Genomic DNA, 17,111 nt, shown 5'->3' on the forward strand with positions numbered 1-17,111 from the left:
CTTTAAGTGATTAATTATTAATGATTATACATATGCACATAACCAGTATATCAACATTGATGACTTTGAAATATTACAAAGTAGCATGTTTGCAATTTTTCATAAACAACACCCTCTAGACAGTATTAAGAAAAATGTCCATCTTTTATAGTTTTTCTTTTGAGTGGCTATTACATTAATACAGCAAACTTTTTAAAAATGCTTTCCTTTTGGTCCTATGAATTTAAACCTGACTTCATACTAATTAAAATGTACATTTTTGATGAATCAATTAAACCTGATAACATACTGATGCAAGCCTGCAGTGCTAAAAATAATAAATAATTTAAAATATTCTGAAAACTAATTTAGTGATTTACATTTTTATTGTTTAAAGAATTAGGATATTGTGAAACGTTATAACTGAAAGTATATTAAAAATGAAACCTGTAAAGCATTTCATCCTTAAAAAACAAACATTGACAAAAGATAATCCATATGTTGAAAAGCAAACATTCCATTTTTATTATATATGACATTTGCTATAACATAGAACATCTTGATGTTATTTTTGAGTGTGTGCAGCTTTAATTTATAATATTTTTTCCTTGGCTGGCTGAAAAGAAATTATTTCAGCCGAATATTTCATATCAGAAAGCCTCAGTAAATTTTATCCTATACTCAGTGTAAATATTAATATGAAATGCAAAATTGCTGCTGTTCTCAACCACTTGACAACGGTTGTATTTTTACGGATTCAAAGCCATTGAGATGAAGATATCTTATTTTAGTGTTGCCTCTCAAGATATGGGATACCCCCCAGGGGTGGGTTCTAAATTTTTTTACTACCGGTTTTGTGGGCGTGGCTTATTTTGTGGGCGTGGCTTGATGGTCATGTGACAATTCTTTAGGATTTAGCAGAGGTACTGGTCTACCAGGCTTTTAACTGCTTGCAGAGCTGTACCGGTCTACTCATTTGTTTTTGGAGGCACTGGTCTACCCATTTATTTTTGCAGGCACTGGTCTACCCATTTATTTTTGCAGGCACCAGTCTACTCATTTGTTTTTGGAGGCACCGGTCTACCAGCACACTGCCTTTTAACACTGATCATCTGTAGGGCGGCCCTTTGAAGCCCTGTGGCAAGAGTTTAAACAGCTTTTTCCTTCTAGCCGATCAGCTGGGACTCAGGAGGCAGCAACAGATTGGGGCTGGGGCCAAGGTAAGAATAATGCGGGGCGGGGGTGGGGGCGGGGGGGCAGAACCGGTTTGGTGATGTCATATCGTCACTGCTACCGGATCGGCGGAACCGGGAGGAACCCACCACTGATACCCTGCAACATTGCTAGATTTTAGGCCTTGCTGAAGAAAATGAGAAAAAGTTCTATGGTTTTTCTATGAGAAAAAGTTCTGATACCATGGTGGAATATAGGTTGTCACCTTCTGGATACAATTAAAACCCATCATCCTTGCTCCCAACTTTGGAGCTCTGTAGTTGGGTAGCAATAATTTAAGAATTGTGAGGAATTGGAAATAGGACATGATCAGTAATATAGTGTATGTGCTGAACAAAACGCAGGACATTTTGACTCCTTCAGATCCTGAAGTTAGTCTTACACAACTTTTTAATGCTCTTGTATTAAGAGATATATAAAATTGTAGTGGAAAACATAGAAAAGATAGTTTAGGATAGATTGTTTCTCAAATATTTCCTGCTGCATGTTATACATAGTCATCAATCCCAGGGATAACTCTTCAATAGTTATCCCTGGGATTACTATTGAACTAATAGTTCAAGAGATGAAGCTGCACCTCTAATTCATAGCAAGATAGCTTAGGACATGCAAAGAAAATGGCAAAACTTTCAAACTATTGCTCTACAACAACTCACTATTTTTCCTTCTACATTGTAATTTTTTACATTGCCTTACAATAGTATCTCCTATCATTTCCTAATACAGGATTGAATGTTTTATGACCCTATGGAAAAAGGGAAGTGAGGAAATAGTCAAGTTTTTGCCACAATCTTTTAATCTTTGATCACAAATGTTCTCTTCTACTGGTATTTGGCTCACTTGTCAGACAGATAAAAACCTGTAAGTATAGGAATGGCAGTGATATTAATTAGGGTGAAATATTCATAAAATTTTAATGATCCATTTTGTGTCTCTATGTTTAGGAAAGGGGACACAGTGACACTGACGCTTAATGACACTGGATGTGCTAAGCAATTGCAAGCACTCTGGTGGTTCAAATCCAATTTAAATCTGTGGGATGAGGTAAGCTTCCATCTCTTGTTCTCAGCTCCTGTCCAGTTAGGAGTTTGAAACCATTGTTTGCAAGTAGATAGATAGATACCGCCATTTTGGTGGTGGGAAAATGCTGGCTGAGCTCTGTGAGGGGGAGCTGGAACCGGGGCTGGATCTGCTCAGAAACGATAGGTAGATGATCGGCGGAGGAAAGGCCCAGATGAGCTGACTTTGTCTGAGACCACTGTAGGCCAGCTGGTGTGAAGTTAGTTTGCTCCTTGTGGTGCATTGGTGTGACAAAACAGACTAGTGACTGTTGTCTGCCAGGATTTTTACAGTGTACATCACATTGTAGTAGGTAAGTAAGTTTACGAATATATCATGACCAAGAAATGACCAAGCATGTATGCTTCTATTTTGTTTGTAAAGTTGTTTCCAGTGGCCCTATTTAGAATTATCTATATTCCTTTGGGGAAAGGACAAAAAGGACAAACTTAAGTTAACAGAATGAGGTTCTGTTCTCTTTGCTACTAATTTTGGGGAAGATACAGCAACTTCTGGAGGTTGTTCCTCACAACTCTAAAATCAAGAACTATATATTTTAAGTATTTTTTTAAATAAACCATTACTAAGCCTCCATGTTGGACCCTTTCTTAAAAAATATATTTTGTGCCATGGTGTTATATCCATGTTGAATTCTACTGTAGACTTTACAACCTCCAAGTTTTAGCAACAATTTTTCTCTTCTAGGTACTGTTTGAAGCCCATGGAATGTATTAATAAGAACTTTCTGTCTTTAGATCTTTAATAAGATTTCTAACTCCTTTGTACTTGATAATTGAGGGGGAAAATTAGTTACAGTAAAATACTCTGGTTTTGGCCAATTTTCTTACAGAATTTTAAATAGTTAATCTTTTACTGAAGTTTATATTTCCTTCTTTGTGGGGAATTTTGTTTACAGCAGGTAGTTTCTGGGAATAGTGGCTTTCCTGAAAATTTATCCCCCGAAGGCCTTGGCAAAAAACTGACCACTAGAAATAAGGTTCAGAGGCAGTATTGGTTTTGAAGCAGGAGTTTTTGTGAGTAACCATCCTCAGGATTATACTCTAGAGCTTTGACTCTTCCCAGGCCAAGGGAACATGCAACTGGAAACAATTCAAGACAAGCTGTACTTATTTCCAAATTGTATGTTCACCTGACTAGATTTTTCCAGTGAGTTTAATAAATATATAGTTCAGTTAAGAAAACTAATGTTGTTGTCCTTACTATATTACCAATTAGTGGTAAGAGTTTGATTAAATTTACTTTAGGGAGTAACTCTGCTTCCCTACTTTCATATGCCTATGATAATTATTTAGTTGCATTAAGTCAATAATAAGCAACTCAGTGCCCATATATACCAGTGTGCTGTGTGTATGTCCTATGACACACATCAGAGCCACCGTCTATTGTGAGTTTGTTTTTAGATTTTTTAAATTAATATATTGTTTAGTTTGATGACAGGACAGCACTTTGACAAACAAGAACAATGAGTTGAAACCGCAAGAGGACTTCCACAGGGACAAATGCAAAATTCAAATTTGGGTTATTAAAATCAGTGGCATGAGCATAGGACTGGAATGACCATACTAGGCAGACCATACTAGACATACATGTCGAAAAGATCTGGTGGATCATAAACTGTACATTCATTAATGTGATCTAGTTGTCACACACAAAAAAGGAAACAGCAGTCCTAGTTTGTAACAACAGAAATATAATGTCAAGAACAAGAGAGTTAGTTCTTTCTCTAAATTCCTTAGAATATTGTATTGAACTCTGAGCACATGTTAATAAGGACACTGACAAGTTTAAGTATATCCAAAGGAAAGCAACCAAAATAGCAAGGGGACTGAAAGGGGAAAAAAACTTATGAGGAAGAGATAAAGGTACAGGATAGTTTTGGGCTGTAGAAGACAAAATTGCTAGAAAACATGTTAGCTGTCTTCAGATACCTGAAGGACTGTCACAAAGACAAGGCAGAATTTTCACAATTGTTCCAAAAAAGAGACAAGAAACAATGGACAGGATGTTGATCTTGAACAGAAATAAAAGAAAACAAAATCCCAATTACAAGGGCTAGTCAACAATTGAATAGAATTCCTCAGAAATGGTGGTTTCTCCTTTATTGAAAATTTTCAAACAAAGGCAGGATGGCCATCTGTTTAGGATGCTATATTCTACAGTGAACTCCTGCCCTAGGCAGTGATCGTTACAAGATTCTTTCCAATCTTAATTTTCTATGATACTTTGCTAAACTAAACTAAGTAGAGGTAACTGATACATCTGTGGTAGGCCTCTAGAAAATTCCAAGACTGTTGACCAGTCAGGAAAGTTGACAAGGAAGGAAGGAAGGAAGAATTAAGGAAGGAAGGAAGGAAGGAAGGAAGGAAGGAAGGAAGGAAGGAAGGAAGAAAGAATTAAGGAAGGAAGGAAGGAAGGAAGGAAGGAAGGATGGATGGAAATATAAAAAAGCAGAGACAAATAATTTCTAATGCTGAGAAAACTATGCAGATGTTTCCACAAGGTTATGAGGAGTTGAATTTGTCTTAAAAGAAACTTTATTTTTAATACTATATGCAAAGCTGGCACAATAAAAAAACTAACGACTTCTTTATAGGCCCCAGAAGCCTTTTTAGGAAATTAAAAAATGATGGGTAGCTGCAGCTCACTGGTTTATTTAGAAAGAAAATAATCTTGAAGGTAGGATGTTTGTTCTCAACATTTTCAGTTTGACATTCCAGAAATCACTTTACTAAAGGAGGTGATCCTTTCCTCATTGAAATAAAAAAACATTCTCTTTTTTGGTGAAAGATACAAGTGTTTTGATGAAAGATACAAGCATTTACAAGTGTTCTACTCCATATCTGGTCAAACATATGAACCTTTTTATGTGTAGTTGTTATAGGATCAATATTATTTTTAGTAACCAAATTCTGTTATGCTAACTCTAAAATTAAGCAGATGTTGACTGCCCACCAATGAATCTACCACCAATTGTAACATTCTTCTTGTTTTGTTTTTAATGTGTTTTATTTGTAACTCTGATCTATGTCCATAATAAAATTATCTATCTTACAAGTCTTCTGTTATTTTAAAGGATTTTAAAATGTTATTTCCTCTCCCATATTTTCATTTTCATTCTGGGCATCAATCCCTGATTACCCAATATCAGTCAGACAAATGAGCAACAATGTTTCTCTCATATATTTCACATTATTTGCTTATTTTGAGCAGCTGCTTATTCCAAGCAGAAGAGAAGAAGCTTCTAGGATGAGAAGCGAAACATCTTAAAGAAAAAACAAAAAAGTCCTATTGTCTCTTGAAAAGGCACCTTTGGGACAATCATGACTTGAATGGCTGAGAATCTCCATAGACATTGAGCAGCTGTTTACAATGAAGGGAAGGAGGAAGTGGAAGAGGAAAAGGAGAGGATGGCAATAAGCTGTTGGTTTATTATAGCTACTTGCAAAGCAGCAAAAATTCAAGAAGGTGTAGTGAAAGTAAGAAGATTGTAGCTTCACCAATTCAGCTGTCACCGCTTCATGTTTCCTGTTTATTGAGATCTTTGCTCACTTGTGAGAAGCATCTTTCACAACAAAGAACCCACAGGAACAGAGGTGGGTTTCAGCACGTTCTGACCAGTTCTGGAGAACCAGTAGAGGAAATTTTGAGTAGTTCGGAGAACTGGTAAATACCATCCCTGATTGGCCCTGCCCCTATTTATTCTCTGCCTCTGAGTCCCAGCTGATCGGAAATGGGGATTTTGCAATAACCTTCCCCTGGAAAGGGGTGGGAATGGAGATTTTACAGTATCCTTCCCCTGCCATGCTCACCAAGCCACACCCACCAAGCCATGCCACGTCCACCAAGCCACACCCACAGAACCGGTAGTAAAAAAATTTGAAGCCCACCACTGCATAGAATGGAAGGAGAAATAGGGCAGAAAGGAAGTAGCACTCAGCTGAGCAAGAAACAGGGAAATTGAGTGGAAGCAATCAGGAGTGGAGTTGTAAGGTTTCTTGACAAAGAATCTCTCTCAAAGTCCTGCTGATAAATCTGTTTCAGCATGGTTCTGAAACCTGCTCAGATGCAGATGAGTAAGATATAAAACTATGATTAGCAGTGAAGCAGCTGCCCAAGATATACTGTAAGACAGAGACAGACTCCTGTTGACTTATGGGCTGTCTTCTCAAATTTGTGTGGCATGTTGTGAAATGCTTTCATGTATTTTGAAATAAAATGAAGACCTTAAGCACCTGCAAAACCTTAGGAACTCAATTTAATATTTATAAGCCTCCAGGTGTTTCCAAATGCCGAAATAATTTTGGGCACAAAAGGAGTATTGATGAGTTACATGTTAGGCTGGTGTTTCGGTTTTTGTATCACTGATGTAAGAGAAGCAAGTAGAACACAGAATAATAGATTTTTAATAATTATTAATGTTAATTAATAATCAGCATTGGTTTATCATGAAGATTATAGGAGCAAAATAATATATGCCTAAATTGTGTGTATGTTCAAATAAAGAATAGATTGGAATATGCAAATTGTAGAAACACAGGGATTACCTATTTAACTCAATTAAGTTTAGATTTCCAGGTGTAGATTAATTTCATCCAAATGCAGTGAAGGAACATGTTGATGGCTTAGCTAAAATCTGATGTATTCTCCTAAAAAATACAGAAGAATTTGCAGAGCAAAGCAAATGTTTCTATATGCATAAAGGTAAATATATGTATACTTAGCTACCTATTGAGCAGAAGGATTATAAACTACTTAATCTGACATAAATTCCAGGGAATATTTTATAGTAATCATAAAGACATTGATTTACATTTACTACAACAGCACTACAGTAATGACCAGAAATCAGTGTCAAGAACAAGTATTGCTATATTAATTTTATGCCATTTTTTGATCAACCAATTTCTTTTTTTTTTATTGAAAAGGTTTTCAAATACAAATTTTTCCCCCTTTTCCCCCCCCCTCCCCCCCCTCCCTAACCCCCCCTCCCCACCCTTCCCCCCCTGTGACTTCTTCGTAACAAAAAAAAACCCTAATTCATAACAGATTACTTACTCCCTCCTCAAAATACTGACCTTTACTTACTAAAAGTATTATAAATCCCCCTTTATCCATACATTTCAGAAAAGAAGAAGAGAAAAAAAAACAAAACAAAAAAAAACAAACACATTATACTATAACTATTATAAAATAACTCTAATTTAGCATAATAGTGTTTTATATCTATGCATTATTGCAACAATTCAAAACCACCTTCCACTTTAAAACTATACAATAAGTCCTACTTTAATAACATTTCAAAGCGGGCTCCCCATAAAATCTAATTTAACATTTATTCCACTCTATCCATTTCCTCCACTCCCCTAAATGTATCACTTAAAAATCCCTTTTCTTAAACTAATCAGTCTGTAGCTAGCTTATTCACCCACTGTCTTACAAATTTACCATACACAACAATTCTTGATATCTTTAATTCACTGCCCACACTACTTAAAAATATATATATATATATATTCCATTATATCTAAATAAAAAAAGAAAAGACAATAACTTTAAATTTATAGTCCATATAATATCTTCTTGAAGTCTTTCCACTGGATTGTTAAAACCAACATCCATAATAGGGTGACATAGCTTGCGGATGCAACAGTTTATTCAAGATCTCCAATCATATCTGCCCCCATCAGTAGTAAACATCTTCTTATATATATAAAAGTAAAAACAACCACCCGAGTGACATTATAATTGTATTCCATATAATAATAATTGTGGGTTTCATCAGGATTATTAATTTCCATCATCGTATTGGGTAACAACCCGATCTTCTGCATGTCCCAATGTGATTCTCTTGCCTTATAATTCAAGATAATTATAATATATTTATCAACACAAAAAGAAGTTTCAAAATAGATAATTCAAAACCATCAATTTGAGGCTCTTTCCATGTCCCAAAATTACGGCAATGCAGAGATCTGCCACTATCCTCAGGATGATATTGACCAATATGTCGCCTCCTCTATGTTTTCACATAATCATTCATATTTTAAAATCACTGGCTTCACTGTTGCTTGGGTTAGAAATTTCTATTTTTGTACAACCTATTTCTTTTTTTGTTTTCTTTTTGTGGGTTTGACCTCCATCCTAATTTTTTGTGTCTCGCATTTCTTTTTTATCCCTTGTATATCCTCTAATTGGTTTCCATGCTTGTCCTTGCCTTGATAAGTCATCACATTAAAATCAGATGGCACTTCTCTCAAATTTGTAGATAATCCAGCTGGGGTATCCGATAAATCCAAAGGCAATTTATCTGGTACAGTCTCTGTCTTTAGTTCCAGCTCCTTCTGCTTATCCTGTATTATATCTGAAGACGTTAAATTCATTTTCAACCTATTTTGATAAAATTCTTCCGCCCTTTCAACAGTATTTAACTGGTATCTTTCTCCTTGATATCTCAATATAATACCAACTGGGACGTCCCACCGGAATTGAATATTTCTCCTTTTTAACTCAGACACCAGAAAGCCAAATTTCTTCCTTTCCATTAGTATCTTAGGTGGGAGTTCCTTGTAAATCCAAATCTTTCTTCCATACAATTGCAAATTAGAATTGAAGGAATTTTGCACAATTTTATTCCTAATTTCTTTATCTGAAAAATAGATTACCACATCTCTAGGCAATTGCCTTTGCTTGGCAGTCCAAGAGTTTATTCGATAAGCTCTGTCAATCCTACAAAACACTTCCTCAGGTTGAATCTTTAAAATCCCAGCTAGAAATTCAGAAGATATTTTCCTTAAGTCATCTCTGTTATTTTCCTGCAAACCTCTAAGTCTTATTGCATATTCTGTGAAATTATATTGTATCTTTAGAACCTCTTTTTGAATCCTCTGTTCCAGATATTCTACATTACCAGACTTTTGGTCAGCATCCATTTTAAATTTTTCTTCTGAACTATAATCCTGAATATTTAACAAATCATTTTCAATTTTTTGAATTCTATTGTCCAATTTATCTTGAATTTCATCCATTTTTGACTCTAGTAAATTAGTATTTGTATCCAACCGAATCATGAATTCTGGCAATTTTAAAATTTTTTGCTGCAAAAAGTCAAACTTGGATTTCACCAATTCCTTAATTTCCTGCTTAAATTTTTCAAGTTGCTGATTCACAATCTCATCCCTTCTTTCAATCTCCTCTAAGAGAAATTCTATTATATTAAAATCAGGTTTCTGGGACTGAAGAGTTAAAACATATTGCTTTAAATTCTTAGTGGGGGAATCCCCCCCACCTATTTGTTTGTCTGACTTCACAAGCCTCAGTGCCATGTTTCCGCCTAAGCAGGCTTTGTTAGAAGAAGAAAAAAAAAAAACAAGACAAAAGACTTCCAGCCAGCAACACTCAAGCCTCCAGGGAAAAAAGAGAAAAACAAAAACAGGAGCGGAGTTTTGTCTACAAATGTAGCCAGTGGTATTTATTCCGCTACATTGTAATAATAAAAAACGGAAGAACTTTCCCTCTCAAACTCTTCTCCAGCCGCGGCAGACGCCATTTTAAAAAGAAACTTTTTTCCTCTTTCTCTTCCTCTATTCTCTTAAGTAATTTTTAAAAGATAAGTAAAATACTTGCGCTTCAGTATTACAGGTCCAGCTCACATTTTCTTTGAGTAATCTGTCAAATTCGCAAGCTTGCTTTTGACGCCTGGCTCTGCATTAGCAGAGGTCTCCCAAAGCCCGGAGCAACGGCTGGGGATATGGGGCATCTCATCCGCTCCATCCCAAAAGTAAAAGAAAAACTTTTGGGACTCTGCAGAGAGTTCTACCCACCCCTGCCGGCTCTATCTCCGTTTCCTCATGGGAACGGAGTTTTTTCGAGCCGCCGTTCCGTTGTGAAGGCGGCTCTGACAGGCAGTGGAAGCTGACGATCCCAAAGGAACGTCTGGCGGCGGCCAGCAGCAAACAGGAAGTCAACCAATTTCTTTAGTATATATATTGGGAGTGCTGAAGACATAATATATCTTGAGGTTAAAAAAAGGAATCCCAGGATTAGTTAAGTGTGGGCTAGAAGATATGACAATTTAGTAGATTCATAGATGACTTAGAAATAATAGACTATTAATCAATGGTTCGTCATAAAACTGAGATTAAATTTTTATTAATAACTTAAAGAAGTAGAGGGAATATTTATTTATGAAAGTTTTTTAATTGGGCAGCCTTACAAATCCAACAAACAAACAAGAAAACAAATAAATAAAGCTTTCTTTTTTATTTGTGTCCTTTCTAATCTGTCTGTTTCCAATGAGTTGTAATTAGCTGATTAATGAGAAAACATGTAACATGTGTTGCTGGTCAGTGTAGCTATTTTTTCTGTAAACGTTTCTTAATATCTAATTATTGTATTTCATTTGCATCAGCATGCCTCAGTTTCTCAAGTTAGTTCAACGATTTTATTCTGAGTTGTTTTAGAGGAACCTTTAATAACTTTTTATTAGCAGTTGCTATTTTACAATCCTGATCAGAGATTTTATTTAATTTATGAACCCATGTGCAAAGTCATTAAACCACATAAGTTACTTTCAGCCTGTTCCTAACATTCGGTGAACTTTTCCATATTTTCAAGTTCAGAGTAGAACTTTTGTGATTAAAAAAAATATGAATGCCATATACAATTTTTAAAGAATAGAATAGAATAGTTTATTGGTCAAATGTGATTGGACACACAAGGAATTTGTCTTTGGTGCCCTCAGTGTACATAAAAAGGAAAAAATACATTCATCAAGTATCATAAGACACAACACTTAGTGATAGTCATAGGTTACTAAATAAACAATCAAATCATACTAGGAAACAAATAAAACAATATAAATCATAGAGATACAAGTAATAAGGTTATAGTCACAAGTGGGAGGAGATGGATAACAGGAAACATGAGAAAAATAATAGTAATATAGTCTTAGTAAATAGTTTGACAGTGTTGTTTAGCAGACTGATGGCATTCGGGAAAAAAACTGTCCTTGTATCTAATTGTTCTGGTGTGCAGTACCTTATAGCATCGTTTTGAGAGTAGAAGTTGAAACAATTTATGTCTGGGATGTGAGGGGCCTGTAGATATTTTCTATATAAAATATTTTTATATTTTTTTGGACGATCGTGGTTGACCAGCCGCCGTGAGAGGGGGGCTGGGTCACCCCCTACCAGATAGAAACAGCATTTTACTCCCGCCATTGCCGTGAGAGGGCAATGAGGTCCCATGTGTTCCATTGGAGCTCTATTGAAGTCCGGCATTTCACTCCTTCTGACTGTGATAACATCAAAATTGCCCCCTGGTTATTGGCCATTGGTTATTACCTCCCCTTGATGTTCAGATGTATTCGGTGAACAAACTCTGTGCTCTGCAAGATTCCCCCCTCTCGCAGGTTTGGCCCTCTTTGTTATTGAGGGCCTATCTTGATGACGGGCTTTGGAGCCCCGAGAGATGGCATGCGGCAAAGAAGAGTTTGAGGGGTTTTTTAAGTGGGTTTTTAAGTGGGTTTTTAACAAAATTTTAAGGGGTTCAGGGAGGATTAGGGTGGGTTTGGGGGGAAATCCACCGGGTTCAAGACCAGCCTCTGCGGAGAGCTACGACACTAGGGATGCAGAACTGGAGATCGGGGAGGGGGTTGGAGTTCAACTTAGAGAGGGCTGTTCCATCAGCATAGTGAGTGGGAGGGGCAGATATGGTGGAAGCCGGGGACCACATAATGTTTGGGGAATGCGCACTCGCTATCTTAGAGCGATTGTGCACTCCGGTCCCCAGTGCTTTTCTCGTTCCCCAGGCTGTCCAGATTCTCAGGGCCAGAGCCTTCAGCTGATGTTGTGCAATGCCAGGTCTATTGTTAGTAAAGCCCCCCTAATCCACGATCTTATTCAGGAGGGGGAAGCAGACTTAGCGGGCATTATGGAGACCTGATTGGGCCAGGAGGGGGGAGTTCCCCTCGTGGATATGTGCCCACCAGGCTTCCGTGCATTTCATCAGCCGAGGGCTCAGGGCAGGGGCGGGTGGTGGTGGCGGTTATTATAAAGGAAGGTCTGGATCCAAGAGGGACCACTGTTCCACAGATAGCCGGATGTGAGTCCCTTTTTGTGAAGTGGGGCGTGGAGTACAGATGGGCTTGTTGATCACGTACCTGGCTCCCTGCCACGTGGCAATGGCCCTGCCCGAGCTGTTCAACATCATAGCCGAGGTAGCGGTTGATATCCCCAGACTTGTAGTCATGGGGGATTTCAACCTGCCATCTATCGGCGAAACGTCTGAGGTAGCTCGAGAGTTCATGGCTTCCATGACGGCCATGGACCTTACTCAGTTAATTCATGACCCCACTCACACGGGCGGACACACTCTAGATTTAGTTTCTGTCTCTGGTCAGTGGTTGAGTGGCCTTGATATAGGGGATATAGTCATCGAACCTTTGTCATGGTCTGACCACTCGCTCCTTCGACTGGACTTTCTAACCACTGCACCCCGCTGCAGTGAAGCGGGACCGACCAGATGGTTCTGCCCCAGGTGCCTGATGGATCCTGATAGGTTCCAGATGGAGCTTGGGCCATTCCCTGAGACTCTGGCTCATGACTCGGCTGAAGACCTGGTGGCCGCCTGGGATAGTGCGGCCGCCGGGGCCTTGGACCGCGTCGTGCCTTTGCGGCCTCTGACCCGGCACCGAACTCACCTAGCTCCTTGGTTCTCCGAGGAGCTGAGGGAGATGAAGCACCGGAAAAGATGCCTAGAGAGCAGTTGGAGGACCAGCCATTCCGAATCCGACCGAACACTGGTGAGGTCTCATATTAAGACCTACCTAGTGGTGATAAAAGTGGCAAAATCCAGCTATTATCGCTGCCGCTCTTATCGCATCATTCCCTCATGCCCTTGTCACCTCCCGCCTGGACTATTGCAACGCTCTCTACATGGGGCTCCCCTTGAGGAGCACCCGGAGGCTCCAACTGGCGCAGAGTGCGGCCGCGCGGGTGGTAATGGGAGCGACATGGCGTTCCCATGTAACACCCCTCCTGCGCGAGGTGCACTGGCTCCCGGTGGTCTTCCGGGTGCGCTTCAAGGTTCTGATTACCACCTTTAAAGCGCTCCATGGCTTAGGACCCGGGTACTTGCGGGACCGCCTACTACCACCAATAGCCTCCCACCGGCCGGTACGCTCCCATAGAGAGGGGCTCCTCCGGGTGCCATCAGCCAAATAATGCCGACTGGCGGCCCCCAGGGGGAGAGCCTTCTCTGTGGGGGCACCTACTATCTGGAACGAGCTCCCCCCAGAGATACGGAGGATCCGGATCTGCGCACCTTCCGCCGCGCCTTAAAGACCTTACTATTTCACCAGGCCGGCCTGGCCTAATTTTCCCCCTCTTTTATAAAAGATTTTTAAAATTTTAAATATCTTTTAGTATTTTATATATTCAATTTTAAATTGGTTTTAAAAGTTTGGGGTTTTAAATTTGTCAGGGCCAAAATTATTTAATTTGATTTTATTCTATTTTTAAATTTTGTATTGTATGTGTTTTTATTGTTTGGCTGTGCACCGCCCTGAGTCCTTCGGGAGTAGGGCGGTATAGAAATCTAATAAAATAAATAAATAAATAAATAAATAAATCATCAGATAATCAGATAATCGCCCAGCCGCCCTGTTTAGGGTGACCCGCTCCCTCCTCCATCTGGGAGCACGGGATGACCCCTTGCAGGGTCGAGCTGAGGACTTTGTGCAGTATCTGTATGACAAGATCGCTCAGATTCGAGAAGGGCTGGCCTCTGACTGGGTATGTCTGGACGGAATGACTGAGGCAGGTCTTGAGAGCGTTATCTGGGAGGAGTTCGATCCTGTGGCTCCCAAGGACATGGACAGGATCCTGGGATGGCTGAACACGACCACATGTTTATTGGACCCATGTCCCTCCTGGTTGGTACTGGCTTCCCGGGAGGTTACACGAGGCTGGGTCCAGAGGATTGTTAACGCTTCTCTGAGTGAGGGGGTTCTGCCGGCCACTTTGAAAGAAGCGGTGGTGAGGCCCCTCAAGAAGCCCTCTCTGGATCCGGCTGTTTTGGCTAACTATCGTCCAGTCTCCAACCTTCGTTTCATTGCGAAGGTTGTTGAGAGTGTGGTGGCGCAGCAGCTTCCCCAGTACCTGGATGAAGCTGTCTATCTAGACCCGCTCCAGTCCAGCTTCTGGCCTGGGCACAGCACGGAAACGGCATTGGTTGCGTTGGTGGCTGATCTCTGGAGGGCTCGGATAGGGGTTGCTCCTCTATCCTGGTCCTGTTAGATCTCTCAGAGGCTTTTGATACCATCGACCAAGGTATGTTGAAGGGGCTGGGGGTGTGGGGCACCGTTCTGCGGTGGTTCTCCTCCTACCTCTCTGACCAGTCGGAATCTGTGTTGACGGGGGCAGTGGTCGACCCCAAGGCACCTTGCTTGTGGGGTGCCACAAGGATCAGTCCTCTCGCCCCTTCTGTTCAACATTTATGTAAAGCCGCTGGGTGAGATCATCCGTGGCTTCGGGGTGGAGTTCCATCAATACGCTGACTGAAAACTTATTTATTTCAACTAGCCGGGCTGACTTGATCCCACAGTTTTTGGGTTAAATTTAATTGATTTTAATTGGGTTTGTTTTAAATTGCGGCCAAAAATATTTAATTATTTTAAACTGTTTTTAAATTTTGTATGTTCTGTTTTTTATTCTGGCTGTTCACCGCCCTGAGTCCTGTTGGAGAAGGGCGGTATACAAATTGAAACAAATAAATAAATTAAAATTATTATAAATAAATATTTATTTATTAGATAAATAAATAGTTTTGCTTGTTAAGAATTGATTTATCTGAAGATTAGATCTTATACAACTTCAGAAAGAAGAAATAAAACATAATATTGTTGAATTGACATCATTTGCCAGAGCAATAAGAAGCCACATTCCATTATGCAGGGCAATTTGCAATGTTATAGAAATGCCCTTTTGAAAAGCAGTGTTGGAACTAAAACTCCAAGATTGAAAGTTCCTGCAACTGCATTGTTTTCAAAGACAGAATTAGGTGATTTGTTTCAACTTTGTTCAGTTGGAACAAAGCCTTGAAGATTTCAAATAACTAAGTGTATGATTTTACATGTGTCTACCTTGGTATGGGAATGGGTCTTAAAAATAGGCAATGTTCACTAAATTTGAAGATAGCATTAAGAATCTTTCCATATAATCATATCAGTGAGTTTTCATTCTTCTCCTGGCCTCCTCATCCTTGAAAGTTAAGAAGAAACCAAATTCATTTTTTAAATGCTGAATCTATCTCTCTACAGCAATAAGAATATGTGTATGAAAAATAAGTCTCACAAAAGTATAAGGAATAAATAATCAAGTAAACTTTGGCTAAGCTTTCGTGAAACGATGATTGTTACCAGTGAAAGTGATGACCAAACATAGGAACACACACACACACACACACACACACACACACACACACACACACATATATACCTGACATCGTCAGAGTATTAAAACCACCATTACAGAGATCTCTGCCTTTACAGTATATGCCATTAATCAATTTGGCCTTTGCGCGTGTAATAGGCCCTTCCAGCCGTCTCCCACTGGTAATCAACTGTAGTTTTTTGCTGTCGTCATGCTGGATGATGGAGGCTTGATTCCTACTGTTTTCTCCCTCCTAGCTTACTTATCAGTGGAGGATGATGTTAGCCTGTCAGCCATTGCAATTTGCTGCCTTGTCCGTCACCTCGTGGTCGGTAGGGTTTGTTTCTCATTAATCCTATCTGTTACAGTTTGAGACAGCCCTGCTGGGTTGCTCTGTGTTTGGTCAGGACTAACTATGCCTTCACAGGCTGAGTCTGCATGCCCAGAGGTGGGGGGTGAGTGCCTTTGGTCTCTGCTTACTGATGGAAAGTCATCTCTGCTCCTCCTGCAGGGTCTTTCCTGGTGTCTCAAAGCCTGGTAGGCCGGTGGCAGTTCGATATGCCTGTTGATGGAATTGTTATTGGAGAACCAGGCTTCTTTTAGGAGGCATCCTCCTTTAGTCCTATCATGGGCAATAATCTCAGGTTCTTGAAAATCAAATGTGTGATTGTGCTCCTTCATATGCGTCCAGATCTGGGAGTGCTGTTCTTTGTATTAGACAGCCAGTTCGTGTTCGTGTACTCTGGTCTGTAACTGCTTGGCTGTTTCCCCTACGTAATTGTTTGCACAATTACTACAGTTGATGAGGTAAACTATTGAAGATGTCTCCTCCTTAGATAATGCTTCCTTTGGGCGCATCACTCTCATTCTCAGTGTCTGGTCCAGCTTATGCGCCACTTTGACTCCATGTGCCGAGAGGATGCGTGCAACAGTTTCGGATACCTCCTGTACATATGGGAGTACCCTCCATGCAGCAGTTCCACTGGCACCGTCAATAGGCTGCCGAACCCTAGGTGTAGCACACCTTCGGATAAAGTCCATTGAGTATCCGTTGAGCTTGCAGACCTGATAAAGATATGCCTGGTCCTTGGCTTTAGCTGCTGGTCTACTACAATGAGTGTCTATCCTGCTGAACAGTGCCCAAATACAACTGATTTTATGTGCCATGGGGTGATTGCTCTCATTATGTAAAATACGGTCTGTGTTCGTGGTTTTCCGATGCACACATGTGTCGAGACTCCCGTCTGGTTGCGTCTGGACCAGCACATCCAGAAACACCAACGTGTTGTTGGTCTCTTCCTCCATCGTAAATTGAATGTCTGGTTATATGGAATTGAGGGTTCTTATAAAGCTGGTCTTATTTCACTGTTTAATATGTATATGTATATA

General features: G+C 39.7%; 1 long non-coding RNA gene across 2 annotated transcripts in view; it reads left to right on the forward strand.

Annotated features, from left to right (window-relative positions):
- LOC117655184 (uncharacterized) overlaps positions 1–17,111 on the forward strand; it is a 75,355-nt gene that overhangs the window by 46,349 nt on the left and 11,895 nt on the right. The window contains exons 3-4 of one of the 2 annotated variants that reach the window (XR_015734072.1): positions 1,024–1,199; positions 2,157–2,256. The exons of the other annotated variant lie outside the window; for it this stretch is intronic. This is a non-coding gene — a long non-coding RNA (uncharacterized LOC117655184). The remainder of the gene's footprint in view (positions 1–1,023; positions 1,200–2,156; positions 2,257–17,111) is intronic. 2 annotated transcript variants of the gene reach the window in all.

Source organism: Pantherophis guttatus, chromosome 4 (genome assembly GCF_059756535.1).
Source record: "Pantherophis guttatus breed Tessera chromosome 4, ASM5975653v1, whole genome shotgun sequence".
Classification (NCBI taxonomy): Eukaryota; Metazoa; Chordata; class Lepidosauria; order Squamata; family Colubridae; genus Pantherophis; species Pantherophis guttatus.